The sequence below is a fragment of the Psammomys obesus genome, unplaced genomic scaffold, assembly GCF_907164565.1.
Source record: "Psammomys obesus unplaced genomic scaffold, mPsaObe1.curated_primary_1811, whole genome shotgun sequence".
Lineage (NCBI taxonomy): Eukaryota > Metazoa > Chordata > Mammalia > Rodentia > Muridae > Psammomys > Psammomys obesus.
This window is the reverse complement of record NW_026590061.1, coordinates 375,106-393,869: the sequence shown is the minus strand read 5'-3', so window position 1 is coordinate 393,869 and position 18,764 is coordinate 375,106.

Sequence of the window (18,764 nt, the reverse complement as noted above, 5' to 3'; positions counted from 1 at the left end):
CACTGAGAGGAGAACTGTTGCTCAAGGAGCAGACATACTGTTCATTGCTGCTGAGGGAAATCTGGAGGACGTTCCAGTTCCCATGGAGGGAGCTGGAAGGGCTCCACTCCTTTTGGAACCTGTACGACTTGTGCCCTGTTAGGGGCTGGCCAAGTCCTAGTTTTTGGATATTCTGGTTGCTCGAACAGCCATATTTCCAAGTATGCAGAACATGATCTCATGAATCCTTAAATGAGTCTAGGGTATTATCCTATTTTATAGATGATAGTTGTACAAACTACCAAATGAAAATGTAATGCCCAGTTCACAAGACCCCAAAGACCACCAGGAATCGACTCTGATGCATGCGCAGGAGGGTTTACTATACAAGCTCGAGCTTGTGCAACAAATCTCCCTGACTTAGCAGGAGAGGAATGCAGCCCCCGAAGGGGCCTAGCTTGAGAACAACCAAGAAAACTGGGAACTTTCCACTAATTGCCAAGTGCAGAGTACACCCTGTTCCCTCTGCCACCCCCTCCCTGGGGACTCAGACCTCACAGACAGTTGCCGGAAACACCCCAAGGACACAGATGGGGCAGGCAGTCCTTAGAAAAACCGAAACTCCAGCGACTTGACCCTGACCACACTGGCCACCCACCCTACTGGGAATGTCCCAAGCACATAGCCAGACCTCAAATATCCCCTGATTCTAAGCAGCCAATTATTTTAAAATATCCACCAATATCCAACTGCCCTGTTGCTATTTTCAGTTTGCCTATGCCTAAATGTATAAAACCCCAAAGCTTTTGTTCCTAGGAGTCACCTCTCCTTATGGTGCAGGATGACCCCAGCAGGTTGGTTTCAATAAACTTCTTGCTGTTTGCATCAATCCTGGTCTCTGTGCCTCACTCAAGGACCTTCCGGGTAGCATAGGACTCCCCTAAGTCTTACGTTTGGTTTCCTGCCTGGGAATTGAAGTCCCCCGAGAGGGTAAATGGTTGCCGAGCAGACATACTGTTCATTGCTGCTGAGGGAAATCTGGAGGACGTTCCAGTTCCCGTGGAGGGAGCTGGAAGGGCTCCACTCCTTTTGGAACCTGCACGACTTGTGCCCTGTTAGGGGCTGGCCAAGTCCTAGTTTTTTGATATTCTGGTTGCTCGAACAGTGGTAGTGTCGGATTTCTGTGTTTCTTGCTTGTTTGTTTCTCTGTGGCTATTTTTTTCTTTGTGGACTTAGACTGACAAAAGTTTTGGACATGGAACAGTCTGAATTGACACCTTTGAGTTTGGTCATGGATTACTGGAGTGAGGTTAGAACCAGAGCTCACAATTTATCCATTATAGTTAAGAAAGGGAGAATGGATACTCTTTGTTCTGTTGACTGACCCTCCTTTGACGTAGGCTGGCCAGCCACAGGAACTTTTAGCCTAGAAACCATCATGACAGTGTAAAGAAAAATTTTTGGAATAGGGTCTGCTGGTCATCCTGACCAGGTTCCCTTTATTGTTATCTGGAAAGAACTCATTACTGACTCTCCCCTCCCCCCCCTTCTTGGGTCAGGCCTTTTCTCTCTCCTCCCTCACAGATCTTAACAGTCTGAGAAGAAAAGAATAAAACCAAAAAGGTCTTGCAGGATTCTTCGACTACTGACCTCCTCCTCCTAGATTCTCCACCCCCTTATCCTCCTGCCTTACCCTCTGCCCCATCTGCTCCTCCTACAGGGGCCGAGGCAAGGGACTGTCCTGCCCTACACTCTGCCCCTTCGGCACTTCCTGTAGTGGCCGAGACCAGCCCACATTCGGCTGAACCAACGCCTTCTGGATTGGTGGATTCTGCTCCCGAGACCGGAATATACCCCCGCCTTACCCAAACCATTGGGTGAGCCAGGGCCTGCCATGGGAACATGGAGCCGCTGGGGCATTTCTCCTGATAGCACAGCATTGCCACTTTGGGCTATCGGACCTGGCAACCAGATGCAATATTGGCCCTTTTCCCCTGCCAACCTCTACAACTGGAAGGCCCAATACCCTTCCTTTTCAGTTGGTCCCCAGGGCCTCCCTAACCTTTTAGAATCTGTTTTGTTTACTCACCAGCCCACCTGTGATGACTGCCAGCAGCTCCTCCAGGTGTTGTTCACCATGGAGGAATGTCCTGGGCACCACCGGAGTTCCCACCCAGAACCCCGCTGACATAGACCCTGGATTCCCTCTAAAAAGACCAGAATGGGATTACAACACAGTGGAAGGTAGGGGACACCTGAAAGCCTAGGCTCTGTTGGCAGGTCTCAAAGGAGCCACTAGACGGCCCAGCAATTTGACTAAGGTAAGAGAAGTTAGACAGGGCCCTGAGGAATCTCCAGCTGCCTTCCTGGAGAGACTCATGGAGGCATTTTACCAGCATACTCCTTATGATCCTAGCAAAATGAATACAGGCCAAATGTAGTTATGTCTTTTGTAGAACAGTCAAGTGTGGATATCAAAAGGAAGCTACAAAGGATGGATGGATTACAGGATAAGTCTTTGAGAGAATTAGTACAAGTAGCAGAGAAAGTGTATCTTAGCAGGGAAACTGAAGAAGAAAAAGAGAGGGAAAGAAAGGAACAGGAGCGGAGGGAATTACAGAAAGAAAGATGCTAGGATCGAAACTTGCAAAAGATCCTGGCCACAGTTGTTAGGGAAACCCAGGGAAGACAAACCAAGAGGCCAAAGAAAATAATTACAATTAAGTAAGGATCAATGTGCTTATTGCAAGGAAAAAAGGCCACTGGGCCCAGGAATGCCCAAACAAGAGATAACAGGGAGCTAAAAATTGGGAAAAGTGCCCTCCACAACAGAAAGTATTGGCCTTGGAAGAAGACAGTGATTAGGGGGGATGGGGTTCGGAGCCCCTCTGAACCCAGGGTAACTTTACAAGTGGAGGGGAAACCAATCCAGTTCTTGGTAGACACAGGGGCTCAACATTCCATGCTCCTGCAGGCAGATGGGCCTATATCAAGCAAAGATCATGGGTGCTGGGGGCAGGCGGGACCAAACAATATGCATGGACTACCTGAAGATCTGTAGATATCAGAACGGGCCGGGTATCCCACTCCTTCATGGTTATCCCTAAAGGCCCCTACCCACTATTAGGATGAGAGCTCCTAACCAAAATGGGGGCCCAAATTAATTTTCTCCCAGAAGGGCTACAACTCAAGAGGACAGATGGAGAACCTTGGCACATTTAACCCTCAAACTGGAGGATGAATACAAACTTTTTGAGCCAGGTCAAATGGGGGCTAAGAAAGAACTCAATATGGAGGTCTGGCTGGCAGAATTCCCACAGGCTTGGGCAGAAATGGCAGGAATGGGAAAGGCAGTTTATCAGCCTCCAGTAATAGTGGAACTAAAGACTCAGGCCGACTACATGTCTATACGACAATATCCTATGTCCCAGGAAACCTGGGAAGGGATCAGGCTCCTAAAGTTGGGAATTCTCAGAAAGTGTCAGTCAGCCTGGAACACTCCCTTATTACCGGTTAAAAAGCCTTCAACCCAGGACTATCAACTGGTCCAAGACCTAAGGGAGGTCAACTGAAAGGTTGCAGACCTACATCCTACGGTGCCCAACCCTTACACTTTGCTGGGTTCACTAGTCCCCTCTAGGACGTGGTATACTGTCCTGGACTTGAAGGCTACCTTCTTCTGCCTGGAATTAGCACCCCAGAGTCAGGACTTCTTTGCCTTCAAATGGGAGGATCCTGAAACTGGATTCAATGGACAGCTGACCTGGACCTGGCTGCCTCAAGGATTCAAAAATTCACCCATTATCTTTGATGAAGTGCTTCACCAGCATCTTACAAGGTATTGCGTCTCCAACCCCCAAGTGACTGTTTTGCAGTGCATGGATGACCTCCTGATAGCAGCCGAGGACGAGTGACAATGTCTGGAAGGTACCAGGAGACTTTTAAAGGAACTGGGAGAATTAGGATACAGAGCCTCTGCTAAGAAGGCACAAATCTCCAGCAACAGGTAAGCTACTTTGGCTGCCTGTTAAAGGATGACCAGCGCTGGCTCTCTAAAGCAAGAAAGGAGACCATCCTCAGCCTCTCAGCACCCAAGAGCCCTAAACAAATGAGGGAACTCCTGGGAATGGCAGGCTTCTGTCATCTCTGGATTCCGGGATTTGCAGAGCTAGCAGCACCACTCTATTCCCTCTCTAAGACTGGGCAACCGTTTTTCTGGGGAGACAAAGAACAACATGCCTTTGATGCCGTTAAATGTGCACTTTTGAGTGCCCCTGCTTTAGGACTGCCTGATGTTACCAAACCATTCCATTTGTTCATGGCGGAGAACAAGGGCACAGCCAAGGATATATTGACTCAGAAACTGGGGCCATGGGAATGACCGGTGGCCTAATTTTCTAAAAGGTTGGATCCTGTGGCAGCAGGATGGCCACATGTCTCCGAATAGTAGCAGCCACAGCCACTTTGGTCAAGGATGCTGACAAATTGACTTTGGGACAGAATCTTAAAACAACTGCTCCACATGCTCTAGAAAATGTTGTCAGGCAGCCTCTGGACTGTTGGCTAACTAACGCCTGAATGACTCATTATCAGACTCTTACTGAACTCGGACAGGATCACCTTTGCATCCCCAGTGGACGTAAATCCAGCCACCCTGCTACTGGACCCTGATCTAGAGACCCCCTGCATGATTGCCTGCAAAAACTGGCTGAGTTAGTTCCAGGGATGGTGAAAAGACCTATCAGATCAGCTGCTGCCAGATGCGGAGATGACTTGGAACATGGATGGGAGCAACTTTTTGGCCGAGGGACAATGTCGAGCTGATGCAGTGTTCGTGGACAGACAAGCTATTGTCTGGGCAGAAGCACTACCCCCAGGTATGTCAGCGCAGAAGGCTGAACTGATTGCCCTCATGAAGGCCTTGACACTGGGAACTGATAAAAGGATCAGTATCTACATGGATAGCAGGTCTGCCTTCACCGCTCATGTACACAGGGCAATCTATCAACAGAGAGGCCTCCTAACCTCTAACGGGAAGGGCATTAAGAATAAGCCTGAAATTCTGGCCCTCCTATCGGCCCTCCATTTACCCAAGGAAGTTAGTATCAGTCACTGCCCGGCCACCAAAAGTCAGATAATCTAGTCGCCATAGGGAACATGGCAGATCGGGTGGCCAAAGAGGTATCCTTAAAGGAAACTGTTCTGGTCCAAACCAAGGTTGTCTCTTCCCCTACTTGGGACTGGACTAAGGCTGCCCCTCAACTACACAGCTGAAAAGGAAGCCCAAATTAAGGACTATCCCACTAACTCTTACCTGCAAACTGAGGGACATTGGAAAACTCAAAAAGGAGAAACTATTCTCCCCAAGAGGCAAGCCATGGACTTAATCCAGCAAATGTATCGATGGACTCATCTGGGACACCAGAAACGAACAGAAGCAGTTAAAGGGTCTCGGGTGTATGTCTTGGATTTAAGAAGGCTGGTAGATACAGTTCTAGGAGGATGTAAGGTATGCCAACAGGTCAGTGCACATACTAAAATGAAGTAGGAAGAAGGCTCAGGGAACACAGCCAGGGGTCTTCTGGGAAGTAGATTTTACCGAAATAAACCCAGGAAAATATGGTTAGAAGTATTTGATAGTCTTTATAGATACTTTCTCTGGATGGGTCGAAGCCTTTCCCACCAAACAGGAGACTGCTGCAATTGTAACTAAGAAGATTTTGGAAGAGATATTTCCTAGATTTGGAGTCCCTAAGGTAATTGAGTCAGACAATGGCCCTTCTTTTGTCTCTTAGGTAAGTCAGGGCTTGGCTACGGTACTGGGGACCAACTGGAGACTTCATCATGGTTATTGTCCCCAGGGTTCAGGACAGGTAGAAAGAATGAATAGAACCCTAAAAAGAGACCTTAACTAAATTGACCTTGGAGAATGGCATGGACTGGGTGGTGCTCCTTCCCTTAGCCTTGTTTAGGGTTAGGAATTCCCCCTATAAGCTTGGATTGACCCCCTTTGAAATTCTATTTGGTTCCCCCACGCCCCTGGTGGCCTCCAGCCCTGATCTGGAACTATCCCAGCTCCATGACAAGGATAACTCGACTTGTGGCCTTGCAAACTGTACAGCGAGTTATCTGATCTCAGTTACCTGCTCTCTGACATACCACATCAGTTCTGGATCTGCTGTATACATCTGCTGACATTGAGCTCAAACATTAGAGCCCTACTGGAAATGTCAGCTCCACCATGCATTGTGGAGCTGACCACGCCTACAGCCATTAAAGTGGACGGCATCGCTTCGTGGGTCCACGCCTCACATGGTAAGCCAGCCCATCCACCCATGGACCCTTCCTCCTGGAGGACTGAATCTACTGGCAACCCACTGAAGATCAAGTTGGTTCGACAGGAACTGCTGGACAAACACGAAAAGAAGTCAAAATGGGACATTTCCTTAAATCTTGCTAATTTACTCGGAGACTGGTTTGATTACCCCAAGCCCCCACCTTCCCTTTAACCTTACCTAGGTTGTAACTAATATAGAGAAAGGGTGGCAGCTCCCCATACTATCCTCACTGGAACCAAAAGAGACATGGTTCCTGGACTTAGAATTTGACCTCTGCCAGCTATCTAAAGACTCCTGGGCCCATACAGATATCACCCCAGGAGATTCCTACTCAGAGTGTAGATGGGAAGACTTCTATGTCTGCCCAGGTGGGAGGAAGCCTATAAAATGTGGGGGCCTAATGAGTTTGACTGTTGGCACTGGGGCTGGGAATCTTCCCAATCAAAATGGTCAGTCTCTCAACAGAATGACTTGATTAAGCTCAGCCGACAGTCACGGTCTGAGTGACCTGTCACATTAAAGTTACAGTTTGCAGAGAGAGGTAAACAAGAAAAAGAATGGGAATGAGGAAAGACTTGGGGATTAAGACTATACAGGATAGGAGGAGACCATGATGGACTTCTTTTGAGCCTTCGGTTGAGAACAGACACCCACAGCACCCCCTTGGGACCAAATCAAATATTGGCACCCCCTACTCACCATAAAGGAATTAGTCCAAGCCCATCCCCGGGAATTGTATCACCTAGCCCTTGCCCAGAAGAATTTTTCTTTACTCCCAGCCCCCCCACCTCGTCCAAGTAATCGTCCAGGCCTATCAGGTGATTAATGAAACTATCCCTAACCTGACCGGTCCCTGCTGGCTTTGCTATGATGTAGCCCACCCCCCTTATTATGAAGGGCTAGCCTTTAATGCCTCTGGCTGTAATATAACTAATACCATTGAGGCGTCTCAATGCCGCTGGCATCAGACTGAAGCAAAACTTACTCTTCAGTCTCTGCATGGGGAAAATTTCCCCAACCCATGCTGAATTATGTTCTACTAAATGGGAGCACACTGAGGATACTTCTGTATACTCTCTGCCCCTCATGATGGTTGGGGGCTTGTTCATCAAGCCTTACTCCATGTGTGCACTCTTAGATACTGAGGGACCACTTTTGTGTACTGGTCCAATTAATCCCTCGAATTACATATCATCTTGTTAATGAGTTATTAGACATTTGGGATGATGGCTATATAGGCAGAAGAGAAATTATTTCTGGAATCACCGTATCCTTGCTCTTAGGGGTGGGACTAGGCATAGCTGGTATAGCCACCGGAGCATCTTTCCTTGTCCTCCAGAGCAAGAGCTATCATGGCTTGAGAGCAGCTATTGATGAAGATCTCAAAGATATAGAAAATTCCGTTACCCATTTACAGAAATCTCTAACTTCCCTATCAGAGGTTGTTCTACAGAAAAGACGGGGACTAGACTTACTGTTTCTGCAGCAGGGCGGTCTCTGTGCAGCCCTTAAGGAAGAATGTTGTTTTTATGTAGACCACTCAGGGGTAGTCAAAGATGCTATGGCCAAAGTTCGTGAAGGACTAGCAAAAAGAAAATGGGAGCAGGAAGCAAACCTAGGATGGCTTGAATCGTGATTTAACCACTCCCCCTGGTTTACCACTTTGTTGTCTACACTGCTAGGCTCCCAGTTGATTTTATTGTTACTGCTCAACTTTGGTCCCTGCATTCTTAATTGCTTGATTGCTTTTATTAAGGAACACATTAATACAGTGCAAATTTTAGCCTTAAGACGGCACTATGAAGTCCTAGAGAGAAAAGAGATCCCCATCCTATCACTGCAATAACAAGAAAAATGGGGGAATGAAGGGGCCTAGCTTGAGAACAACCAAGAAAACTGGGAAGTTTCTACTAATTGCCAAGTACACCCTCTTCTCTGCCTCCCTCCCCCCCCAACCGGGACTCAGAGCTCAAAGACAGTTGCCAGAAACACCCCAAGGACACAGATGGGGCAGGCAGTCCTTGGAAGAACAGCAACGTGGGCAGCTTGACCCTGACCACACTGGCCACCCACCCTACTGGAATGTCCCAAGCACATAGCCAGACCCCAAATATCCCCTGATTCTAAGCAGCCAATTATTTTAAAATATCCACCAATGAAAAACTGTCCTGTTGCTATTTTCAAAGTTTGCCTATGCCTAAATGTATAAAACCCTTTTGTTCCTTGGGGTCGCCTCTCCTTATGGTGCAGGACGACCCCAACAGGTTGGTTTCAATAAACCTCTTGCTGTTTGCATTGATCCCCATCTCTGTGCCTCACTCGAGGGTCTTCCTGGTAACCTGGTAATGTGGGACTCCCCTGAGTCTTACACCACAAGCAGGGAATTCCAAACCTTGGTCTTCTATTTTAAGTACCAAGGCCATAATGGCCCTGGCCAGCCATCTGGAGGATATCTGCTCATGAGCAATGTCCTGTTATATGCTAATTAGGCTGTAGTTAGTGAAGGGGAAAATGATTAATACATCTCACGGTTTTTCTTAGATAGGGACTATCTGGGTGGGAGACTGCTGACTGCCAGAGATCTGGTCTGGTTGCCAAGCAACAGTATCTCTCAAGGCCCTCAAGGTTGGGCAGGCGGGTCTGTCATAACTTGTCCGTTCCTTTGTCTAAACTTGTACTGGGGGGAATTCAGCTATGCTGCCTTAAAATGCTTTTTTTTTTTTTTTTAAACTTTAGTCCTATCAAAAGATTTACCAGAATTGCCAGACCACACTCTGTCAACTCTGCTGGGTACAGATGAGATGCTAAGGTGTTTGCAAGATCAGCAATCTAATGTGTGAAGTTCTCTTTTAATAGATATAGAGGCCAAGAATGGTGGTGTATGCCTTTAAGCCCATCATTCAGAAGCCTGGGGAAGGCAGATCTGAGTTTGAGGCCAACCTAGTCTACCTAGCAAGCTTCAAAACAGCTAGGACTACATAGAAAACCCCCAGACAAACACAGCAAGTATTACATTTCATCGTGGTCACAAAACATTAAAATAAAGGACAGCAAGACCATGAGACTACACTTCACCCATCTATGAAACCAGCTAATACTTCTGGGATAAATCTATACCAGTTGCTCAAGATTAAGCTTTTTGTAAAAATAAAATTCCAGGTGAATGTGAACACAAGGAAACAGTTTTGGTTTTGATTTTTTTTTCCTTTTTTTTGAGACAGGGTTTCTCTATTGTAATCTGGAACTCTACTGTCCTGGAACTCAGTTTGTAGACCAGGCTGACCTTAAACTCCCAGAGATGCATCTGCCTCTACCTCCCTGAGTTCTGGGATTAACTGGCTTCAAGGAAATATTTTTACTAGCATTTCATGAAAATCTCTCAGAAATGGTTCAACAAATTGGATGATTTATTTATAGTTTAGATAGCAATTAACAATTTAGATCAGATAAGAACAAGATATGCCTATCTTTTGGTATAAAAAACAGGATGTCCTGTTTATTGTGGTTTGTCTCTAGAGGATTTCCTGTTAGTGGAAGCCCTTAGGAAGTCCTTGTTATTTGTGGTTTGTCTTGGAATGTAAGGTTATTAGAAATCTTCTAGAGTATAATAAGTGACTTGTGGCCAGGACTAGGGTCCTTAAGCTGATGACAATTTTCCTTTCTCCTCTCTGTCTGGCTCATATTGATGTAGTCTTTTCTGCCTTGGAACCTCCTCTGCTTCCTACAATTGGTACAATATGAAGAAAACTTTATTACAGTGTGGGTGCATGCGTTTAATCTTAGTACTTAGGAGGTGTGAAGACAGGCGTGGGTTGGAGGTAGATCATGCCTACACTATATAACAGGGCTCAAGAAAAAAAGTTCCTTGAGAAGCTATAGACTGTTAATGGTTGGTAGAGGAAGGAAGGATATTTTCTCTGTACCCACTGATAAATTGCCCATGCGCCTCTGAATAATGTCTTACGCATGCTCTTGCAAGAAACCTTTGTTAAACTCATGGGTCACAAACAAAGAGGAGGGTGGAAGTAAAGGAGATGCCATCAGGGCAGCATGACGAGGGCACCTACAAATGGGAGAATCTTGCAAATGTGCCAGCCAAGGAAATAAAGAGCAAGGGAGACAGAAATCCCTCTTGTAGGGTTTTACGAAGGGATTGGAACCTGACCATAATGCAAAGCCAGTTTGGCAAAGATAAGGAAGCATATTTGTTTTTGAACAAGTTTCTGTTTCTTTCTAGGAGGTAAAGAACACAGCAGTAAGGGGCTACTCAGTTTACTTCTGTTGAGGCCTGCTCTTTGTAACATTGCTGAAGCCATTTTGTATTCAGTATACATTTTTGTTTATAAGGTGAAATTAGGCTCAGACTTTTAAACTCTGCTTCCTAGAAGTAGTTCTTCACAGCTGGCATTAATAGACCCCTGCTATAGGGTCCAGCTAACCTTATATTTTTTCTATGACTCAGTGGTGTCATATGCATGCTTTGTTATCTCCTCACCTGTCTATACTCTAGTTTCACTGTTTGTTATCTCTGTACTTGGATACACTCTGGTTGTACTCTGGAAGACCCTCCCCACAGCCTCACTTACCTCACTTAGGTCCAATCAGCTTAAAAGTCGGCTGGTACTACTTTGTCTAGTTAGACAAAAATGTAATATTGCTTTGTATAGTTAGCTAAAATGTAATGTTGCCTTGCTTTGCCTTTTATACGTGGTATTCCTTCCTTCCTTCCTTCCTTCCTTCCTTCCTTCCTTCCTTCCTTCCTTCCATTTTTATATGAATTTATTTTCCAACAATTTGAAATAGAAGTTCTCATCTGCAAGTAGATATATACAGGTACAAACACACATTCACACTCACAGTCATACACAAACAGTTTAGTTTATCTGATCAGGGTAATTTTTTATTGAAGAGCTCTTTAAATATTGGCTAACAGAAAACCTATCCCCAACCTAATAGATTTCACACATACACACAACCACTTCCATATATTTCCTCACAGTGAAAACCTCTCTGACAAGATCCCAGAAGGTGGAAAAAGACAATGCTTTAATGGCTGGGCCTTGAGGACAAGTCTGGTTGCTTTTAAGTCTCAGTGTCAAATGCACTGAGTTTCTCTGCCAATTTGTATTAGTCTTTTCTGGAATCAGGCCATGGAGAAAGCAGGAGAATTCCTCCCAATCTCTCCCACAATCTACAGTGGTAAACCAAGATTTCTTTTTGTTCGGGCTATAGTTCCCATGACTGTGTGTTTCCCTTTCCCTTAGGAACCACCTAAGCACAGATCAGGAGGAGTTAAGGGGAGACATGTTTTGAAGAACCACTCTGCCTCTGGCACAAGTCTAGCACTCTGTGAATGGAAGGTCGGATCAGAATCACTGGCTGATGCTTCTTAGCACTGGTAGGAAGGAACTACAGAAATGCTCAAAAGAGGAAGTGTGAACACAGAAGCCCAGATAGTAAGGCTTAGAGCTATTTGTAATGCTGAAATCTAACCACAACCTGGTGGGGATACCCTCAGGTTTTGATGGGGTCTTCCTCTCCTCCCCAAAAAGGCACCCAAAAAGGCTGCAAAAGCCTTGGGAGGATCAGGTCACTACTTCCCTGGTTAATGCTCACCGTCTGCAAAAGACCTCATGTTCAAAACCTACCTGTTAGCCTCTTAAATTTTTTAAGAAGGGAGGAGATGCTGGGAGCCAAAGCTATTTACTGGAGCCAAAGTCAGATAGTGAGCCAAAGCTATTTAGTGGAGACAAAGCTATTTACTGAAGCCAAAGCCAAATAGTGAGCAAAGGTCATTTAGTGGAGACCTAAAGCTATTTAGTGAAAGAGTTACCTAGGACCCTAAATCATGGGTGATAGATTTGTGAGGACATCCATCTGTTAGCTTTAGAGCATCCGTGAGATATCTTAAGAAAACATCCTTATGGTATCTTGCTGGTGTATATTCATCTTGCATGGGTATATTCAACCCATGAAAGCACTCTTCCTATGTCCTGCAGCAGTAAATTAACCTTCCCCCTTTCTTGCCTTCTTCTTATATAAGTTGAGTAAGAATTTCTGATAAATGAGGCTTGTATTCAGGACCTCAGCCATGCTACCCTTAGACTCTGATTTTAAACTTTGGATCTCTCAAAAACTGCTGCCTACTATTTGACCATCTGATAGCTTACACAGACTATCTCCCTCAAAGGGCCTCTTACACAGTTCCACAGAAAGACTTTTGCTTTCTGGTGTTTAGAGCAGCTAACAGAGGGAGATGGTTTTGACTCTCCCACACTGAGAAGATGCCTGCATCAGGAGTATATTGAACACTTCCTCCACAGCTACTTCAAGCATCAGACTGCACCTCAAGGCTTTTCCACTCTGCTGCTGTGCTAAGGTCTTCAAAATATTGACAAAAATGCCTAATCCAGGGCTCACTGTCAAAAACAACACAGGAAGCAATCATGTGAGAAAAGAAGAAACAAAAAGGATTGAGTCAGGAAAGGAGCACAAAGAGCTAACCCCGAATAAAGTGACAAAATTAAGAAATAAGACATTATATGTGTATATATGAACTAAAAGCAGAGCATATGAATGCTTACTCTGGTAGAATACCAGGACAACATTTCTATAAAAACTGGATGTGTCATGACAAGGCTCAGCCACTCAGCCTTATTTGCCACTCAGGCAAATAAGGCAATTGAAAACAAACAAACAAACAAAACAAGATATTTTGGTTACAGAATGGTATTTTTCCTTCTCCCAGCCAGCCCCTGTGGAAGCATCTTCCCCTCTCTCTCCTTTCCTCCCTCCCCCCTATATACATATAGATATATTGTTGTGCCAGATTTGAGAGACCCCAAAAGACAACCAGGAGTCAAGCTCATTGCAAAACACATGAGGTTCTTTTTATTACAAGCTAGGTTGGGCTCACACACCCTTACCTCTGAAGCAGTTGAGAGCCAAGAGCCCTGTACTCAGGTTAGGTGGTTGATTTAAAGAGTCAGGTCCCTCCCAGCATGCCCAACGCAGGGGGATTCCTGCCTGGCAAGTGTCTATTAGTTGAAACACAAAAGGGGATGTTGCATTTTGAATTGATTGACTATAGGAAGGCCCCCAAACGATTAATGGTCTAGCTTCCGTTGTTTGGCTGTCCTAGGGGAGAGGAGCCAGTTTCCTAGCAACTGTATCTCTAGTGGGCAGGAAAAGAATGCAGTAAGGTTGGTTCCTCCCCACAGAGTGGCTGGACATGTCTCCACCTGTCTGGCCTTTGTTCAGCCTTGTGCTTTTAACCAATAACCACTAATTTTTAATTCTTTGGTCTCTCAACATATATACACATATATGTGTATAATCTGTTTTTGTTAAAAAAGTATTTCAGTGATCATATATAATTATCAAGGCATGATGGCTTTAGGAAGGAATGGGGAATCCATCATAGGAGGAGAGCTCAGAGGGAAAACACAGAGGGGAGGCTGGGGTAAGAAGTGTGAGAAGAACCTGGGATGAAATAAATGCTTATCGAAGGGTGGCACCAACAGAATTTTCACTAATATTTTCCATTTTAAAGGAGTCACCAGTGACATAGATGGGTGCCACAATACCACCTCTTTTCTTGTACCCTCCCCAATTCATCCTACCACCAAGCACATCAGTGCCTCACGGCTCTCTCTTCCACATGTCTCTTGGACTCAGGCTACCTTGAATCCCAGGCTTGGTGGTTATTGGCCCATATGTTTCTGGCCCTGGGTGTCTAACCTCAGAAACTGTTGCCACTGATATTAATGGGCTGCAGCTCTGTCACCTGCATGACATTGATGCCACTGTTGGCAAGACGGGCAATGCCCTCTGGACAGATGGCCTCCATGGCCACCATATTGGTGGTAATAAGGAGGTAATAAGAAAGAGTGGCAGTGCCACTGCCTTCTGAACCTGCCCCACTGTCCAGGGGCAAAGTGCCCACACTCAGGGCTACACCAGGGCTTCCCTTTTTGTTTTGGTGGTCTTGATATGCTTTGACAGGTGACCACTCCTCATGAAACACTGAGGCCACTCAGGGCAGGCATATTTTTTCTGTCCTGTATGTGTGTGTTTATGTCTCTGAAGCTCATCTGAATGTGTGAAGTGCTTCCCACAGTATGTCCAGTTACAATGAATGGCCTCTCCCCTGTATGCCAGCACAAGTGTGCTCAGAAATGTGAGGTCTTGCCATATGCTTTGCCACTTCCTTGGATATTCTCCAAGGCCTCTCACCCATTCTTTTGTTTGTTTTTGAGAAAGGGTCTCTCTATGTATACTTGGTTTTCTATAGAGAGCCTGCTGTCACAGGCTCCTGAATCCTTCATCTGTGGCCCTGATCACAATCAGCTTGGAACAGGTGTTCAATAAACCATCAATATTTAGCTGAGATTGGTGTCAGAGTGGTTTGTGTGGCTATTCTTGGGCTTCAACACTTCTTTTAAAGGACAGACCAGACAGGGAGCTGGATCTGAGCTCAAAGTCACAGGCCCATGATCTGAGTCAGAGGGAGCAGGCGACAGTAAAGGATTATGGGGTGGGGGTGGGGTGTGAATGATTAAAATTTATTATACATGTATACATATATACATATACACATAACAGTGAAATCTGATATTGTATACAGTTAATATATGCTAATAAAATGTTTAAAATCTGTTAATTTGACTGATTGATTTTAAGCAGGGTCTCACTGTGTAGCCTCTAAATTCACTTTGTAGACCAGATCAGGTAGCCTTGAACTCACAGAGATCTGCCTGCCTCTGCCTCCCAAGTATTAGGATTAAAGATGTGAGCCGTCATGGTGGTGTATGTGTTTTTGGTGGGGGGAGTTCAAGACAGGGTTTCTCTGTGTAGCCCTGGCTGTTCTGGAACTTGTTCTCTAGACCAGGCTGGCCTTGACCTCAGAGATCTGCCTGCCTCTGATTCCCAGGTGCTGGGATTAAAGGTGTACACCACCATACCCATCTCAAAACTTTAAACTCTTAAAAAAAAAGAAAGAAAAGAAAAAACTTGATTATACTTTATTGTTATAGGTATGTTATGTAAGATAAGAAAAATTACGTTTCTTAAAGTGTGCTATTAATTCATATGAGTGAGCATGTAAAATATAATAATTTTAAGTGTACAGAATGATTATACCCATTTTAAGTGTATGTACACACAGAAACAGAAAGGGAAATATCCACACATGATGGCTTGGGCGGTAATCTCAGTGCTCAGGAGGCTGAGGCAGGAGGATTGCCATGAGTTGAGGCTACAAAGTAAGTTATGTACACCTTGGGCTACAGTGTGAGACTGTCTCAAGAATATGAAAGAGGCTAGAGGGAAGGCTCAGTGGTTAAGAGACTGACTGTGCTTCCAGAGTTCAGTTCCCAGCACCCTCATCGTGACTTACAATCATCTATACTTCCAGTTCCGGTGGATTTGATAACCTCTTCTGACCTTCATGGGCACCAGGTACAGACTTGCATTTAGGTAAAACACCGAATGCAAAAATAAAAATTAGAAAAAAAATAATGTAAAATAGGAAAAAAACTTTCTTATTCTGCTTGTTACTTTGTATGATTCTGCCTCCCACAAGCAAAAATGCAGATCTTACATTCTCTGTAGAGATAAAAAGACCAAGTTTAACCTCTCTATAGAGACAAAGACCCTGAAATCCTCTGGAAAAGAAATTCACTACTTGGAGCCTGATCCAGTGACTTGTGATCAGGCAGGTCCAACCTTACTTGTTAAAATTTTCTTTACACTTACAATGTGTGTGTATGTGTGTCTCAGTGTATGTGTACTTTTGTGACATGGTGTGTTGAGGAGGTGGAAGGACAATTTGTAGGATTTGGATCTTTTTTACACCATGTGCTTAGACTCAGTGGAAAGCACTTTTACCACTGAGCCGTCTCACCAGCTGGTGTTTTGACAATGCAACATGACGGCAAATGTGTTGAGCCACCTTAATGGTTATCCTGGGATGCACAGCTTGGACATGCCTAAAGGTTAACTCCTAATGACCCATTGAACCTTACCACTGTAAGGACTCCAAGGTAGGGCTTCCCAGATGGCAGAGTGATGCGGATGGCAGTATTTTAGGGCAATTGCTCCTGACACCAACAGATGGCACTTGAATGTTCTGACCACAACAGGCAAATCTTTAAGAGTTTCCAAGGGAATGACCTGGCCATTCCAGCATCTGAGCTGTGCACTCCCCTCCTATTTGCACCTTATAGCCTGAGAGAGCAAGAGCAGAACTAATGCATCTTGTTTTTCCGATACCATTTTGAATGGCCCTGTCCTTTAGGTGACCCAAGTTCTCCCACCAGGAACTTGGCAAGTAAAAAACCCACAGAAGGAACTTGGCAAGTGAAAAATCACAGGAGGAAATTGGCAAGAGCAGATAGGCCCACAGGAGGAACTTGACAAGAATAATTAGGCCCTACACCTAGGGCCAACCATTGAAATAAAAGTACACACACAGTTCTGGGTCTTGCCAGGGTCAAGATATTACTTTTCAACAGCCTGCTTACCCTTTGTGGTTTGGCCAGCTGGCCCCAAACCAATCAGCTTAAATGTCAATCTGCCTCAATCTACTCCTCTTACCCAACCCTGTAACACCAAGGCTTGGAATTCCCCACTTGCAGTTTTTCCCTTTAAAAACTCTGCCTTCCTGAGGCTCAGGGATGCTCTTTCTGAACTGCTGTGTCAGGGATAATTAACGGCCCAAGCTCGAGCTTGAATAAAGATCCTTGTGTGTTTACATCAGACTCATATTCCTGGTGGTCTCTTGGGGGTCTCATGATCTGAGCATAACAAACCCAACAAACTGCCTTCTGGGCTGCTGTCCTGCAAGGTGGCTTGGCAGTTTTTCATTTAAGCTGCTGTTTTTTTTTTTTTTCCAATGGAATTTGGCTGTGTTTGGTGGTTTCTTGCTGTGCCAACTTATACCCACAGTTTGGTTCCCAGCACCACATCAGTGTCTCACAACCAACTCCCTATGATACCAGGGAATCTCATGGAGGCTCATGGGAGATGAACAACGAATGGTTTTAGAACTCAAGGAATGAGGCCCCACCCATTAGTACAACCATCATGAAAATGCCTAGGAGAGGCAGAGTCCTGGAAACTACGTATCCTGAGGACTTTACGCTGTTATGGAAAATAAAGTCTGCTTGTTGCCCTTGCAGTCTTCACATCCTTCTTAATTTATGAATTTTATGATTGTACTGATTCCTTCATTGACAGCAGAATCAGCGTTTCTAAGCTCACACCCTGGACCAGAGGTTCTGTGTGAACCTTCTGGGCTTTGGAGGCACCTTGCAACATGCACTGTGAAAGACAGTTATTGTGAAATTACTTCAACTGTTGAGGAATTCAGCCTTATGGACTATATAACTCAGCTTCTCAGGTGTCATTTAACTGTTGTACTCTGGTGGCTTAAAAAAGAATGACCTTACAGGCTCATAGATTTGAATACTCATAGTCACCAAGGAGTGACACTATTTAGAAGGATTAGGAGGCGTGGCCTTGTTGAAGCAGCTGTGTCACTGGGGGTGGGCTTTGAGGTTTCAAAAGACTGTGCCAAACCCAGTGTCTCCCTCTCCCTGCCTATGGATTAGGATGTAGTTCTCAGCTACTGCTCCAGTGCCATGTGTGCTGCCATGTTCCCCTCCATGACGATAGTGGACTAACCTTCTGAAACTGTAAGCCCCAATTAAATGCTTTCTACATAACAGTTGCCATAGTGTTTCTTCACAGCAATAGAACAGTGGCTATGACAGTTACTATTTTAAATCTGACTTAACAAATTTACACACACACACACACACACACACACACAAATACACACACATCTCAGAGAAGAGATAGATAAACAAAATTTTATACACAAGAAAGCAAACACAACACTCCAAGAATTGTGATGCACACCTTTAATCCCAGTACTCAGGCAAAGACAGGCAGATCTTGGAGTTTGAGGCCAGCCTGGTCTATGGAGCAAGTTCCAGGACAGCCAAGGTTACAACAGAGAAACCCTATCTTAAAACACACACACACACACACACACACACACACAAAACCCCCGAAAAAAATCAACAAAGAGTTGGCTGTGGAAAGAGGAAGGAGCTTATTTCAAGGGGAGTTTTGAAGTTAGCAAACTGTTAGTATTTCACTAACAGGAAGCACAGAACACAAATGGGTGGTTACCCAAGGCCTGGCAAGGCTTGGGTCTAAGAAGAACAAACATATTACAATGAAGATATTTGCATAAAGTTTAAGGACTAGCTCTGCTTGTTAAGGCAGACTGCTGTTATGCTTACCACTAGGTTTTACCAGTATAGGATAGGCTTAAATTACCTTGTTTTTAAAGCTATTGTGGGATAGTAAGGAAGAAATCTAATTTCTGTTAAGGTTATTTGTTGGAAGTTAAACCAGAATGGTAATTTCATGACAGAT